Below are 17,628 nucleotides of genomic sequence, written 5' to 3' on the forward strand. Positions count from 1 at the left end.
CTCCTCCAAGCAGAAATACCCATCCACTAGTTGAGGAATAATCTTCCTGATTTGATATCCAACTGGCATCAGAATATCCTTCAAGGATGGAAATATCTTTTGAATATTTTAAACCATAAGTAATGGTTTTATTCAGATATTTTAATGCCATCCAATGTACTGCACTAGGATTACTAGTGTATCTACTCAGTTTCCCTACTGCAAAAGCAATATCAGGTCGAGTACTTGTCATTGCATACATAAGGCATCCTATCACTTTAGAATACTCCAATTGTAAGACCGGATCACCTTCATTAGGAATTAACTTCAATGAAGGATCCATTGGAGTAGAAACTGGGGAACCACTAAAGTGATTAAATCTTTTTAACACTTTCTCAATGTAATGAGATTGTGTTAAACTTACACCATCCTGAAGTTTAATTATTCTTATTCCAAGAATAACTTCTGCTTCTCCTAAATCTTTCATGGAGAAACTGGAACTAAGAAAATTCTTAGTTTCCTTAACTTTTTCCAAATCAGTACCAAAAATCAACATGTCATCTACATATAAGCAAATAATAACCCCTTGTCCATGGTTATTAAATTTGCTGTAGATGCATTTATCTGACTGATTTATTCTGTACCCATTAGCTAGCACCACTTGATCAAACCGATCATGCCATTGCTTAGGGGCTTGTTTTAAGCCATAAAGTGACTTAATCAATTTGCAAACTTTATTTTCTTGGCCTGCAACCACAAAACCTTCTGGTTGCTTCATGTAAACCTCCTCCTCCAATTCACCATTTAAAAATGCAGTCTTAACATCCATTTGGTGAACCACTAGATTGTGTATTGCCGAAATGGAAATTAACAATCTAATAGTAGCAATTCTTGCTACTGGAGCATAAGTGTCAAAGAAGTCAACTCCTTCTTTCTACTTAAAGCCCTGTGCGACAAGTCTGGCTTTAAATTTATCAATGGTACCATCAACTTTCATTTTCTTTTTGAAAATCCACTTGCAGCCTATTGGTTTACAACCATTCGGTGGATTAGTTAAAATCCACGTATTATTCCCCATTATAGAATCCATCTCATCGTTTATTGCTTCTTTCCAGAAAGCAACATCTTGAGAATTCATGGCTTCCTCAAAAGTATTAGGATCATCCTCTATATTAAAATAATATAGATTTTTAGTCTCTGTAGACTCCCTTGATCCTTCTATCAAGTACATTTGGAAATCTGGTCCAAATGTTTTTTCTTTTCTTGTTCTTTTACTTTTTCTAAGCTCAGGTTCCTGTGAAGTTGCATGATCATGAATTTGATCATCAACTTTGGTCCCACTAGAACTAGGAATTAAATCCTTAGTTCTATTTATTGATGAAAAACGATTTTCATCAAAGATAGCATCCCGGGACTCTATTACGGTATGAACCGATATAAAGTCATTTGGTTCTATAACATAGAACCGGTATGCTTTACTGTGTTCTGCATATCCTATAAAAATACAGTCTATGCCTTTTTCTCCCAGAGCCTTCCGTTTAGGTTCCGGCAACCGTACCACGGCCCTGCAACCCCAAACTTTCAAATAATTCAAGTTTGGTTTTCTTTTGTGCCAAAGTTCATAGGGAGTTACCCTATTTCTTTTGTTAGGAACTCTGTTGAGAATATAACATGCAGTTAGCATGGCTTCTCCCCAGAAACCTTCACTCAGACCGGAAACTGATAACATGCAGTTTACCATTTCTTTGAGTACTCTATTTTTCCTTTCTGCTATACCATTTTGTTGTGGTGTATAAGGAGCTGTGGTCTCGTGAATGATACCAACAGATTGGAAAAATAATGGGTCATAATATTCACCACCTCTGTCAGTACGTAATATTTTTACTAACTGACTAGTTTGCAATTCCACCTCCAATTTAAATATTTTAAATTTTTCTAAGGCTTCATCCTTAGAGTGCAGGAGGTACACATAGCATAATCTTGAATAGTCATCAATGAATGTGACTATATATTTTTTATTTCCCAAAGATGGGGTGCTATGAAAATCACACAAGTCACTGTGAATTAATTCAAGTAAAATTGAATTCCTTTTTATACTAGGAAATGGATTCCTAGTTATTTTATTTAACATGCATGCACTGCATTGTTCCATATTCAGATCAAAGGATGGAATTAATCCATCTTTAGCCATCTCACATACACGTTTATAGTTTACATGACATAAACGAAAATGCCATAATGAAGATGTACAAACTGAATACACAGAACCAACAATATTATTAATATTCAACTTAAACATATTGTTAGAAAGAAATCCTTGGCCTACAAAGATACCGGCCTTGGATAAAATAAATCTGTCTGCTTCAAAAACAAGTTTAAAACCACACTTGTTTAATGCAATGCCAGAAACTAAATTTTTTCTAACATCTGGGGCATGATATACATCTGTGAGTGTCAACTTCTTTCCTGAAGTAAGCAACAACTCAACTTTTCCAATGCCTTTGACTTTCACCACGGAATCATTTCCCATGTACAGGCTTGGACCATCATTCAGACTTTTATAAATCTTATAAAGATTTATATCCTTGCAGACATGTCTAGTTGCCCCAGTGTCAACCCACCACGAGTCATCAGTCTGCATGACACAAATTTCAGATATCATAGCAATGAAATTTTCAGTACTATCAGAAACAAGATTAATTATTTTACCTTGTTTCCATTGGCCACTTCCCTGGCCATGATCACCAGAATTTTTACCTTCCATTTGTGTCTTTCTTTTCTTCCAGACTTCACAGTCTTTTTTAAAGTGTGGACCGTTGCACACCCAGCATGGTACAGATGCTTTTCCTTTTCCTTTTCCTTTCTTCTTAAACTTTGAAGAATTTGTGGCCTTTCCTGGCTTCCTTTTTCCTTTACAGTTCCCACTTGATTTGCCTTCATCAACATAGTTGATGACAGAACCTGAAGCCCCGGTGGCCTTTGCACCACCAGCATTCTTACTTTCTTGCAGTCTGATTCCCTCCTCAACCCGAAGGTCAACCCCCAACTGTTCCATGGTAAGAGCTTCCTTTTTATGCTTTAAGGTACGTTGTACCTTTTTCCAGGAAGGGGGCAACTTATCAATGATGCTGGCTATGGCAATGGAATAATCCATATGCATATCATGTTGCCTCATTTGCCCAAGTATCCTGACAATCTCATGGAATTGTTCCATGACCGGACAATTGTCCACCATTTTATAATCATTGAATTCACTTACTAGGAATTTCTTACTGGAGGCATCCTCAGATATGTACTTTGCTTCAAGTACATCCCAGAGGTCCTTTGAGGATTCCTCATACTGATAAATATCAAAGAGGGTGTTAGACATACTGTTCAGAATATGGCCGCGGCAAGCAAGGTCATCATTCTCCCATTTGAGTCTCCGGCGAGTAGCCTCAAGAGTCTCATCCTCCCGTTCCTCCGGCTTTGGGGTACTTAGTACGTATGCCACGTTCAGAGCCGCAAGGAGGAACTTCATCTTCTTCTGCCACCTACGGAAGCCCACGCCTTCAAACTGCTCCAACTTAGGGAAGTTGGTTGCAAAGTCCAGAAGTCCAGAACTCATCCTTCCTCAGAAACAGAATTTTAAAGCTTATAGATTGTTATAAAAGTGGAGTGTTTGATGATAGGGAAGTGAGGAAACAGGATCTTCAGGCGTGTGATCACTTTCCTATAAGCTTTAAATCTCCCTTATATAAAGCAACAAGGTTCAAGATTTAATCTTATGGGATACAAGAAGATGATGAAATTCTTAAGTTGCTTTGTTTAAGAATTTCCTGTTGAAATGCAGTACTGTGAAATATCTGAGTCTTATGCAAGTTTTTTGCATTTTTCTTTTCAGACATTTCTCCACATATTTATAGATGTAAATATAGCAGTTTGGAGAAGTTACATGGAAGTTAATTATTTAAATTTAAAACTTAACTTCCATAAAATATATCTTATCTGATATATCAAGCATGGGAAATATATAATTGAATATTATATATATTCATATCATATGGACCTTCATAGGTTCATGCACTGCATACAATATAATATATATATTATATTTATTTATTATTCATTGCATATTAATATGCAAAATAAATAAACTAATAATATATATTATAATAAAGACATGCATGCAGCAGCCATAAACTACACAAAATGAAAGCAATATTTCGTTACTTTCATTAAGGCCGAAACAAGATAATATATATATATATATATATATATATATATATATATATATATATATATATATATATATATATATATATATTACTAACATGCATGATTCAACATAAGCCAAAGTGAACTTACGATTCCGAAAGTGAAATTTCATTTAAATGAAAGTTCACTTTCGTTATCTCCACTTGGCCGAAAGATGTCAAAATGCTAAAAGGTTTCATTTGGCCAAACGGTTCCATTTGGCCGAAACTTCATATAGCCGAAACTTCATATAGCCGAAACTTCAACGATACGAAAACATATTTCCCAACTTACTTTCTACCAAACTAAAATAATATTTATAACTCCACAACTCCAAATATTATTTAAGCTTTTCATGGTAGTTCATATGAACCATTAACTCTCCTTACTATATAAATCTCTAACAGTGATACTCCACTAAGTTGCACATAACAAATGGAGCAATTTAACACTTCTGGATTAGTTGGGGTTTACATTCATTGAAGTCAATCTTCTCAGGTTTAGAATGTGTTGTTTTAGCCCAGACATACGACAGGATCCTCTACTCCTTGTGGAGATATATCCTTTGGTACCTTAATGCAGGCTTAACCAAAAGAAATATCTCCAAAAGGTGTAGACGGATCCTGTCGTTTGCCTGGGGGTTTTAATTAATAAAATAAGCTATCATGTGGCCCTGCTTTGAATTGTTGTGTTGGTTGGTGTTGATTTAGATCGTTAGTGGGATGTTCTTTATTATTATTTTAATTACATTAGTGGTAGTAGTAGATCAATGTATAAATTGGTTCAATGTAAATAATAAATATTTGTTTGGCTCTTATATATTTTTTTGTTTATTTACTTGATAGTCATTAATTAAACAAACAAAAATCAAACGCGTATTATTATTGTTATATTGTTATTATTATCCACACAGTAGGACTAATACCTTTTTTTAATGTGAGTGGTGCAAAATCCATAATATGTGTTGATTTTGTCTTTTAAATGCACGCAATAAGAATACAATATTGCATATGTAAATTATTAAACGTTAAAATATTACTGTTCGCATATTAAAAACTAAATTAACGCATATTCGTTAAAATATTACAATTGCACAATGAAGCATTCACACACACACGACACACATGTTAAAGTGGTTGTAGACGCACATTAAGTTCGTCTACAACACACATTAAGGCCACAATGTGCGTTACACACGCTTTTTAATTTGTGATCAGTTAGAAGGTTACATATATTTTGGAATACAATAAGTAAATGGATGAGCCCATTGGTGAAATGGTAGAAATCTCTAATCATATCGAGTTTTCCTAGGATCGAACCTTCCCCCCCAAGACTTAATTTTTTTTTTCTTCGAATAAAGAACTTCAGAGTATTAATGAACAAGGCAAATTGTCTTTGTCCATTTGTTCGCACACTAAGACCTTACTATACGCACACTAAATTATTCCTGCGCGCATGTTAGAGATGAAAACCACTCACATTTGTTAAAAGTATTGGCGCATGCTCACTGGTGTGTGCATTTCCGCATGTCAATGCATCAGTATAGGCACATTAAGTATGTTCGCACTCTAACACTTAAATACACGCATTCTAAAGTATTCTTTATCGCATATTACAGATTAAATTCATGCTTATTAGTTACGGATGTTAATACATTTGTTCACGCACATTAAGTTTTACATAGACGGACATTATAATATATTGTTAAAAACGCCTCACGCACATTGAAATATTAACATACGCATTTTAAATCATTTTTTGGTGCAAATATTATGATATATGGAAAGATAATATTTGATTATATCGATAATTGTATACAACATCAAGTATAGGTAAAAAAAATTGAAAAAAGATATTTTTTATTTTTATGAAACGGTTAATAGTGAATTTCTCAAACTACTCAATTTAACCTAGTTATTCGCCTATAAAAGGGGAGGAACACTCATCAATACAGCATATATTGTAATGGAATCGATTGAGTCTTTCACTCCATTAGCACAACCACCGTCCGTTCTTCATCGTCGTATTCTTTACTGTTGGTCCCGATAGGGTGGTGAAAGTCTAGAGGGGGGGGGGGGGTGAATAGACTTTCAAGCTTTTTCAAAATAAATAACTCTTTGGTAACTTCAACTCTAAGTAACAAGTATATAGAGTAAGTTTAAAACTGCACAGTGGAATAATAGTATGTAAAGAGTTATGCCCAACCAATAATTTAAATGCGCATATAAGATGAGTACAGATGATATGTAAAGTGACAGAGATATCTTGAATATATAAAGGAGATGGTGCACTATATAATAATAATATTCAAGATTGTAAATAAATATCGTATCGTCGACCGTGTAACGAACGTTACATGCAACATGTCAAACTTGCTTAGAATAATTCAATATTTAAGCTCGAGAAGTTTGAGTCACATGGATACGTGAAAACACACTAAACCCGAAAGATTAAGATTAACTGTGAATAGTAAACGGGTTAGTCGGATAAGATAGATAAATAGAGCAAATTATGTAAGTGCGGTATGTAAATGAGAGAGGCAATTTATAGTGGTTTGGAAGTGGCGTAATCTTCCTAGTCCACTTTACTCCATTCACTTCTAGGAGTAATTCACTATTTTCCACACACAGTTATAATAGTGAATAAGCGCTACACAAACACTTCTTCCGGATGTCTTGCACACAGCTACACCCAACTCCGAGTGTCTCGCACACAGCTACACTCAACTTCGAGTATTTCGCACACAGCTATACTCAACGCCAACTAAGTGTCTTGCACACAGCTACACTTAGCAATTACGAGTGTTTTGCGCACAGCTACACAGCCTACACTCACTATAGTATTTTGCACACAGCTATACTCTTTTTACAATTACAAATACAAAGGTAATTGTATCTCTCTCCAACTAGATTTGAGACTATTCAGACTAAGTCTCTAAGAATATTTGAGTACTTGCACTTTTGAATTTTGCACTTTGTTTATCCGTGTGTATTGCACTTCTGTCTTGTATCTTCAAGTCTTCATGGCTTTTTATAGGCAATCAAATATATCCGTTGGAGTGGGATAATTTGATATTTGAAATTTGAATCTTCATAGCCTGATATTGTTGACAATAGTAGATCTTCAATTTTGATTTGATTGTCAACTTGCTTGACAAAATAATATTTTATCTCAACTTGATTTTCAATTTGTTTCTTAAAATATTATTTTTGTTGCCAATTTGAATATCCAATGAATCTTTGAAATAAATTCATCTGATAGAATTTATTTCTAGGATAAATTTTTATATTCATGTCTTCATAAATATTTTTCCGTTCTGATCAAATATCTTCAGGCAATTTTGGACTCTTGTGGCATGTGGGCTGATCCAAAATAAATTCCTTCAAATTTATTCATTTTCTGAACATCTTGCTTCTTTGCCACATTGTGCTTCTTTGACTTGGGCACTTCTTGCTTGTTTGACTTGAACACTGTGCTCTTTTTGATTTGGTCACATTGTGCTCTCTTGAACACATCGTGCTTGTTCACATTGTGCTCTTTTAGAACATTGTGCTCTTTTACAGACATTGTGCTCCTTGGGCATATCTTGCTTGTACACATTGTGCTCCTTAAGGACATTGTGCTCCTTTGGAACATTGTGCTCCTTTGGAACATTGTGCTTGTCCGCATCGTGCTCTTTTAGGAACATTGTGCTCCTTTGAGACATTGTGCTTGTCCGAAAACTTGACTTGTGCTCCTTTGAGACATTGTGCTTGTCTGAAAACTTGACTTGTAAAAAAATAAGTCCTTAGGGGGGAATTGATCTCAGGTGTAATCGTTTTGAGTAAGGACTTCTACCATTTCACCATTAGGCTCATCCAATCATTTCTTGCAACGCCATTCCTTTATGCTTCTTTCTCGGATGAATACTCGTAGGACCAAAATTAATTTCCCAAATTAATTTTGTTCTTCCTATGGTAGATTCCTTTTGACTCGATATTCTGATTTATGATGCTTGTACTAAAAGACCTAAAAACTAAGGGGATCTAAAGTACATTTGGCTCATCAAAACTTGCAAAAATATTCCTATCAATTTTCCCCCTTTTTGATGACGCCAAAACCTATACTCAGTCATTTGGCTTGTCTTTTAAAAACAATTATTTTTCAAAAGATTTTATTAACTTTTGACATAGCCAAGACGAGTTTAACAATTGATTTTGACTCTAGGAAAGGTATTTTTAGCAACTAAGTTCCTATTCGCATTTTTGGATTTTAATAATAACGAATTTTTGCATTTTTCCATTTTATGCGATTTGATACAATCTAAGCTAAAAATGTTACCTTTCAAGACAAATAAAATAGCAATAGATAATAAGGAAAACTTAATAGCATCATAAACAGATAATTCGAACCATTTCAAATTGTTCCATGATCATGAGTTCAAGTTCTCGTGGACAATACAAAAAAAATGTGACAATCATACAAATCACTTGATGATTCTGTTTCTCCTTTCTTCAAGCACATGATTTATATGATTTTGAACTTCAATGAAATTGTCACTAATGGCATAATTGTTGCATACCTGCCCAATCACATAATAGTTGAATGCTTCAATAATGTTGTCCCCGGGCAGTATTCCTTCTTCATACCATATGATGCACTCTTCTAGACTTCTTCCTCCTTGAAGCTCGGCATCATTGACTTTGATATAGTCTTTAAGAACGATAGCTTTAGCATAGCTTTTGATCCTCATGAAGTTTTCATTCGAAACCCACAAATTTTGGTCACTTGGACCACTTTTCGTCATTCCCTTTGGTAGATCATTCAAGGTTGCCAATATTGGCATTTCAACTCTACCATCTCTTGGTGTGGATTCCAAATAGAGAGCTGCTTTGTTGTACCAGTTGATTTGCTCAACATTTCCTCCTGCACAAACAATGTCACGAAAAGAACGGTTAGTGGTATTTGCACTGCTTGATCCTCCTGGACTGCCAGCCTCACCACCACCGAACCAATATTCCAATCCTCATCTTCTAGCAATATTCCTGCCAGCAGATCTGCCTCCTCCTCCTCTACTACTGCTTGTACCAACGTTTCGGGTAGCCATGACAGTCATCATCATTTCAAGCATGCCTTCCAAATGACTGAATCTCTCTTCCCCCTTTTTGGCGTAATCAATGAGTGTATAAACTGACTCACGAAGAGATGAAACAGATTCAGATATGTTTTCATATGAACCTCGAAGGCAGCCCACTTTGGTGTTGATGGAGATGAGATCTGTGTGAACATCGCTAATCTGCTTCTCATGTTGATGAACTACATTGAGAATTCCTTGACTTTGATTCACGGCAATTGCTTCATTTGCTTTTCCAGAATTTTTGAGGATTTGAGATAGTTGGATGTAGAACTCATTGAGTTGCCCTTTGACATTTGTGTTCAATCCACCAACTTGTCTCTCAAGTGCTTGATGTGTGTCAATCAAGTGTTGTTGACTCCTTCGGTTTTCATCAAATGATGCTTTGAATTTTCCTCCTTGAGTATTGACAACATTATCCACATGAGTGTAGATACCTTGAAACATACTCTCCATTCGGTCAACAAGGCTTAGTACAACATTTTCCAGATTTTTCAATTTTTCATTTGAGGTTGTGCCGTTAAGGTTTTGATCTTCTGGGTTGCGGGAATACACCTTGCTCCTTCTTGAGCAGAATTATCTCCAAGCATGTGAGATTGTGCTTGATTTTCTAGTAAATTCCCTTCTCTTTCTGGCGTGTGTAACACGTGTGTGTCACCTTGCATACTTTCTGCATGAATTGATTGAATTTCCTCCGTATGGTGGCTAACTTGCATGGCATGATGTTCTTGGCTAATTTCTGTTTGATTCAACACACTAACATCATATAGACCACTGTCCATCAAATGTACACCATGTGTGACATTTTCTTCTTCTTCGTTTCTTTGAACAAACTCATCAATGTCAACTAAAAAATCATCTTCAGTTGGCATGTTTCCTTGGACTGTGTCATCATGAGAAGTCTCGGCCAACTTGGCTTTTAATTTGCTCACAAAAGCTCCATTTACGATAGAAATCAATGTTGCATGGCCAACATCAAAACTGCCAATCCAATTCAAAGAAAATATTTCTTCTTCTTGCACACTCGGTCCTCTTGTCATCAACTCTTGATAGGAACCAAGTCTCCAATTTCTCCAATTGAGAATTCTTCGGTATTCATTCACCAATGTCAAATCAAGTCCATCAACTTGATATATTTCCTCATTCATCACTGTCTCCAATTCGGCTATTTGGGAAAAAGGGTTCAAGATATTTTGGCTTGTGTTGGGATTAAGGTTTGATGTGGGATTGTGACTCATGGTGGGATTTTGGCTTGTGGTAGGATTTTGGCTTGAGTTTGGATTTTGGCTTGAGTTTGGTTCGTGACTAGAGGTTGGGTTTTCATGGGGTTGGATTGAGGGTTGAGAGGCTAAACCAAGAATTTCTGCTACTGGCCGTTTCCTAGCAGGAATACCTCTCGGTTTCCTCTTTCTTTTGGAATTCAACTCGGTTGACACTTCATGATCTTTAAACAAAATCCGGTTGTTTCCAAATGGCTTTCTAGACCTCATTGGCAATCCCTTTCTTTTTATGATTTCTCCAATAAGTAACCCGAACCCTAGAATGTGGTTGAACTTGCCATTCCTAATCTTTGCACCTTTCACAAAATGTGCAATCCGGCTCAAAATAAGCTTAATCCAGTCACCCCTAACATCATTCATCACAACATGCAAATATCCAATTCTCACAGGTGATATATCCTCCATACTATTCAGTTTGCATAATACATATTTGTAGAGGATTTTGACTAGCATTTCATACTCTAACTTCAAATCAGATTTTTTACCAGAAAGATTTGGTTCGAGAGAAGCATTCTCATTTTGAATTTCTGTCCAAACTTCCGTGTGATCATATGTGTGTATATCTAAGTCCAACAGTGGTTGTTTTGGACTAGATATAGGAAGTCCAAAAGTTGTGTGCAACTCTTGTTCATCAATGGTGATGAGAGTTCCATTCACGGTGGACTCAATGGTCCATCCAACAACCTTGGCATTCACATAAAAATCTGCTACATCTTCATCATAAAATCCTGAGTATGGATAAGAACATAACCTCATGAGATTGCTTTGTTGAAGTGCATGGATGATCCTTTGTGCTAGTTGGGAGTTCTTGGCCTCCTTGAGAAATCCGTGAGGGTCAAAACTTCCTCCGGCCTTGATTCCAACTGCTAGCTTGGCAAGATTGAGTTGCTCTTCATTCGGGTGAGAGCTTGAATCTCCAATGGCAGCCATAATGTGTTTGGTATTTTTGGATTTGAGATTGAGAGAGATGAAGCTCGAGAGGTTTCGGCTATGGAAGGTGTAAAGGTTTTGGAGAGTTTTGAGTGGAATGGTGGCTTTTCGAACGGTTGGGTGAAAAAGGAGGTGCCTTTACAAAAATATCCTCACAATTGAATTTTGACTTTTAATAAGTGAGGGGTATTTTTGATATTCCAATGATTTCCAACCTTTGACCTAACTGATAGTTAGTTTAGGTTATATATTCTCCATCCAATTTGTCTACTGATGTGGCGCCAAAAATTTAGATGCTCGGACTGATTTTACCTGAAATAAAATTCATAGAGCACTAAATCTGTTCCGAAAATAATATGTGTATGTATATATACACGTGAAATGTAATTGGGAGAAAGAAAAAGAAATTGATTCTTTTTAGACTATTTATTATGTGCAACTACCATAAAAAGATGTTCTCATTTAAGATAACTCATCATCATACCATCTTGTCAACTCTTAAATGGTAAGATTGTGTAAATCTAAATAATTTTTATTTGTGCATATAAGTAAATAGATACACGGTTAGACATGCATGAAATGTGTGCTTTTTCAATATTTATTGTAGACTTAAATGTTAGGATGTGACAAATTTGCATGTGTGACACATAAGCACAAAAATGATTAAATCAGATAAAGTAACGAATTTTTCAGATGAAAATTGAGCTTTTAATTTAAATAGAGTTTAGAAACTTAGCTCAATTCAATCATGCCTATCTCGTGTCTTAATTTTGAAAATCTTGATTCACACAGAGGCTTTGTGAGAATATCAGCTATTTGATTTTCGGTTGGGATGTATTCAATTGACAATTCCTTCTTTTCGACATGATCCCGGATAAAATGATGTCTCACATCAATGTGTTTTGTTCTTGAATGTAACACTGGATTGTGTGTTATGGCTATGGCACTAGTATTGTCACACAATATGTTGACATTTTCACAATTCACGCCATACTCTTTCAGTTGTTGTTTCATCCAAAGAATTTGCGCACAACAACTCCCAACGGCTATTTATTCAGCTTCGGCTGTGCTTGTAGCTATGGAGTTTTGCTTTTTGCTAAACCATGATACCAATCTTCCCCCTAAGAACTGACATGTCCCTGAGGTACTTTTTCGATCGATTTTACATCCTGCAAAATCTGCATCTAAGAAACCAGTTAGTGTAAAATTACCTTCCTTGGGATACCATAATCCCACATTGACTGTTCCTTTTAGGTATCGAATGATTTTCTTGGTAGCTAGGAAATGGCTTTCTTTGGCTTTGACTGTAATCTGGCACATACTCCCACTAAATAAGATATATCTGGTCGACTTGCAGTGAGGTATAGTAATGATCCAATCATTCCTCGATATTTTGTTTCGTCAACGTCCTTGCCTTCATCATCTTTATCCAATTTTAAAGATGTGCTCATCGGGATCTTGATTGAGGATTTTCCATCTTGACCGAATTTCTTTATAAGATCTCTTGTGTATTTGGCCTGATTGATGAATATTCCTTCGTTGAGTTGCTTTACTTGTAAGCCAAGAATGTAGTTCAACTCTCCCATCATGCTCATCTCGAACTTATTCTACATTAGCTTGGAAAATTTCTCACATAAAGTTTTATCAGTACTACCAAAGATAATATCATCAACATAAATTTGTACCAATAAAATGTGATCATTTTCTTGAATTCTAAACAAGGTTTTATCAACAAGGCCTTTTGTGAAACCACAGTTAATTAGGAACGTTGATAGGGTGTCATACCAAGCTCTCGGTGCTTATTTTAACCCATATAACGCCTTCTTTAATCTGTAGACCTTATCAATATCACCTTTTACCTCGAAACCGGGTGGTTGTTCTACGTAGACTTCTTCTTCAAGTAAGCCATTTAGAAATGCACTTTTCACGTCCATTTGATAGACAGTGAAATTATTGTACGCGGCATAAGCTAGAAATATTCTGATGGCTTCTAGTCTTGCAACAAGTGCAAACGTTTCGTCGAAGTCTATGCCTTCTTCTTGTGAATATCCTTTTGCCACTAATCGTGCTTTGTTTCGAATGACAATTCCATCCTCATTTGCCTTGTTCCGAAAGACCCATTTTGTTCCAATTACATTGTAATTTTTAGGTCTCGGAACTAATTCCCATACGTCACTACTTTTAAATTGATCAAGCTCTTCTTGCATTGCATTAATCCAATCTGGATCACTTAGAGCTTCTTCAATGCTTGTGGGCTCCACCTGAGAAAGAAAACAAGAAAATAAAGTATGTATATTTGAGGACCTTGTTTTTACTCCTTCTCGTGGATCTCCAATCACTAGCTCTGGAGGGTGATTTTTGAGCCATCTCAAGTCAGGTTTTAGGTTGCATGGGCTTTCCACGTTCCCTTATTCAGTAGGTAAGTTGGAGGTAGGCACATTTTGCTCATCAGATTGTTCTCCAACTTGTGTTTCAACTTGAGAATTTTGATTTTCCACGTGTGAGCCTTCATTAGCTTCCACGTGTCCTTCACTATTGCAATCAATGTCCAATTGCTCCATACCCTGTATAATTTGATCTTTAAAAGATATGTCAGTATCATTAAATGATTTTTCAACTTGACATCTTTCCTGATCATTTTTGTTGCTCTGGGTTTCCTTCTTATGAGCTTCATCAAATGTAACATGAATTGATTCTTTTACCACCATTGATTTCTTGTTCAATACTCTGAAAGCTTTGCTGGTAGATGAATATCCCAAAAATATTCCTTTATCTGCACGCTCATCAAAAGTCTTTAGATATGTTTTACCATTATTAAGAATAAAACATTTGATGCCAAAAGTATGAAAATAATTAAGTTTAGGTTTTCTCCCTTTCCATAATTAGTACGGAGTCTTATTGTAAGACTTGTGTATCAAGCTTCAATTTTGCGTATAGCAAGCGGTGTTGATTGCTTCAGCCCAATATCTTTTAGGTAGCTCGACTGACGTAATCATCACTCGTGCGACTTCTTTTAGCGTTCTATTTCTTCTTTCGGCTACATCGTTTTGTTGAGGTGTACGTGCGGCAGATAATTGATGTAGAATTCCTTGAGAATTGCAGTAGGCTTCAATTACTTGATTCACGAACTCTGTTCCACGATCAGTTCGGATCTTTTCAATTTTCAAGTCTTTCTTGTTTTGTAGTAGCTTGAGTAGTTCTGGCAACTTTTGCTGTACTTCATTTTTCTTCTTGAGAAATATTGTCCATGTGTACCTGGAAAAATCATCAACAACAACTAGTGTATATTTCTTACCACTTAGACTTACTGGGTCTACTGGACCGAAAAGATCCATGTGTAGTAGACTTAGCGGTCTTGTTGTAGATTCTTGAGCTTTGGATTTGAAAGATAACTTGATTTGGCAAGCATCACATATTTGATCTTTCTTGTAGACAATGTCGGGTAGACCTTCAACGAGTTTGTTTCTTGCTAGCTTGTTGATAGTCTTGAAGTTTAGATGATTCAACTTTTTGTGTCATTCCCAACTTGTCACGTGTGAGTTGTTTTCTAATAGGCACACTGATTCTTTTGTTGTGTTCCAATCCACAACATACATATTTTTCTTCCTTATTCCTTCGAGCACAACTTCTCCCGAGGAATTATTCTTCACTTGGCACTTGTCTTTGAAGAACTCTACTAGATATCCTTTGTCACATAATTGACTTGTACTTAACAAGTTGAATTTTAGACCTTCAACAAAGGATACATCTTCGATTTTCAAACCATTTCGAAATATTGTACCAATTCCTTTGGTTATGCCGTATCGTTCATTTCCACCGAATACGACTTTTGGTCCTTCGATATTTTTAAGATTCACAAGACTAGATTTATTTCCAGTCATGTGTCTAGAACATCCACTATCGAAGTACCAAACTTCCTGCAAATAAATTACACAGTTTTAGGTACCCAACTTGACTTGGGTCCTTGGGCGTTAGTCATTTTTGGTACCCAAATCCACCTTGTACTCACTGATCTAAGTCTAGGTGATTGGTAACCATTAAACACAGTATAACATATTTAATTTTTGAAAACATTTTTTGTGCCGGTTTTTGAAAATTGACTCGATTTTTTGGCACGTGGGAGGTAGATTGTTTGAGCCTATGATAGGCATTAAATCTGGACTTAGTCCATGGTTTAATATTATCAAACCAATCTTGTTTGGAGGGATAAAATTTCCCTGCCTCAATTCTTGGATTCCTTCCCATTCTCCTATGAGGACTTTGTGCACTAGACTCATTGGTGTATTTCCATTTAGGAATAAACTTTTGTCTTTTTGCATACTGTTTAGGCGAAATATTGTTTCTTTGAGGCTTCGACCTAACAGCATTAATTTTGACATTAGTTTGGTAACCAATTCCTTGTCTCACTGTGCTTTCTTGACCTTTTACAAATTTTACTACTTGGACTTTATTATTTAAAGTAGTAGTAGAATTGGCCAAGTTCTTGGAGGCTTGAAAACACGATGGATTATAACCAAGTTCGGTTTTATCACTTGAAGGTTTTTGCATATTTACCATTTTGTCCATTATTTTGGATGAATGTGTAAATGTTGCTATAACCTCTCTGAGGTTGTGTTCTCTCACTTCCCTTGATTTACACTCTTCTTGAAGATAGATAATTTTATCTTTCAAGTCTTTCACTTCAAGTAGAGCATTTTGCAATTTTTCATTTATTTGATCTTTTTCAAGAATCAAAAGACAATTGCGCTCTTTGAGTTGAGAGTGAGTGTCCATTACGGTTTGACATTCTTCCATTAAGTGAAAGAAGGACTCTCTAGAAAATGAAGAATTGACAGAATCATAAGAATTTGATGTTACCTCATTTTCTTCATTTCCATTTTCCATAAGACACATGTCCTCGTAGGGTGTGTTGTTGGAGATGCTCATGCAAAACATTGCATTGTCATCCTTTGAGGTGTCACTTTCATCACTTGAAGATTCTTCTGACTCACATATAATATACGCATATTATTAAAGGCACATATTATACAATCTGACGTAAATAAAGATTTTACTATAGGCATTGATAGATATATTGGACCCGAAACGAACCGACCTGGAGAGACGGACCCGGGACGCCTCGGCCCAATCCCTTGGGCCGTGGCCGAGTCGGCCCAAAGCATCTCGGCCTTGGGCCGAGCCCGGCCATCGACGAGCTCAGTACACCCGAGCTCGTCACCATGGACTCGGCCATTACCGAGCCGGTCCATGGTGGACTCGGCTAGGCTGAGCTCGGCACGTGCCCAGCTCGGCCATGCCGAGTCGGCCCGCTTTGGACCCGGTCCCGGAGGGGACGCGGTCATAGCGGGCCGATCTAACCACCCTCGGTTCTAGGGGTGCGGTTGGGGGTTTGAGCTGATATAAAAAGCTTCCATCTTGTCCTAAACAGGGACACAACATATTCTTGAACTACTATCTTCTAGCATTATTGTCCTAATCAAGTCTTGTAATAGCTTATTAGTGATAATTAATACAATATACGGTCCCTGCGACCTACGGTCCCTGCGACCTTACGACATCTCTGCGTTATATTATTTATTTCGTACACATTCTTATCAACACATTTTTTAAGCATCGTGATAATGACCAATTTCACCATAATAAACTTCATATTATATAAACATTAAACAGTGGACACTTATTAAACATCGTGATAGAATCCATCTTGATTTGAGATGAGAAGGTGTGATGGATTATCCATTCTTTGAATTGACTCTTCAACATATTCCTGGCTTATGAACGGGTGCATGTTACCTGTTCTAAAATTACATATGGTGCTATATTCAAAAAAAATAAAAATAAAATTACATATGGTTCTGACAACGAGATAGACATATGACTTACCTTTAAAATAAGTGACAAGTCTATTTCGTTGTCAGCAATTTTTTCATTTCCCATAAAGGAAATTTGTTAAAGTTGAATGGTCATTCAACTTATAAAAAAACGCACCCATTAAAGTTTTTTTTATTGGGTCTAAGTCTGTGAGTATACAATCTCATGCACACTAAGAATGAAAGACATGCATAATAACGCACATTGTGATATCAATAG

This window comes from Ipomoea nil, unplaced genomic scaffold (genome assembly GCF_001879475.1).
Source record: "Ipomoea nil cultivar Tokyo-kokei standard unplaced genomic scaffold, Asagao_1.1 scaffold2610, whole genome shotgun sequence".
Lineage (NCBI taxonomy): Eukaryota > Viridiplantae > Streptophyta > Magnoliopsida > Solanales > Convolvulaceae > Ipomoea > Ipomoea nil.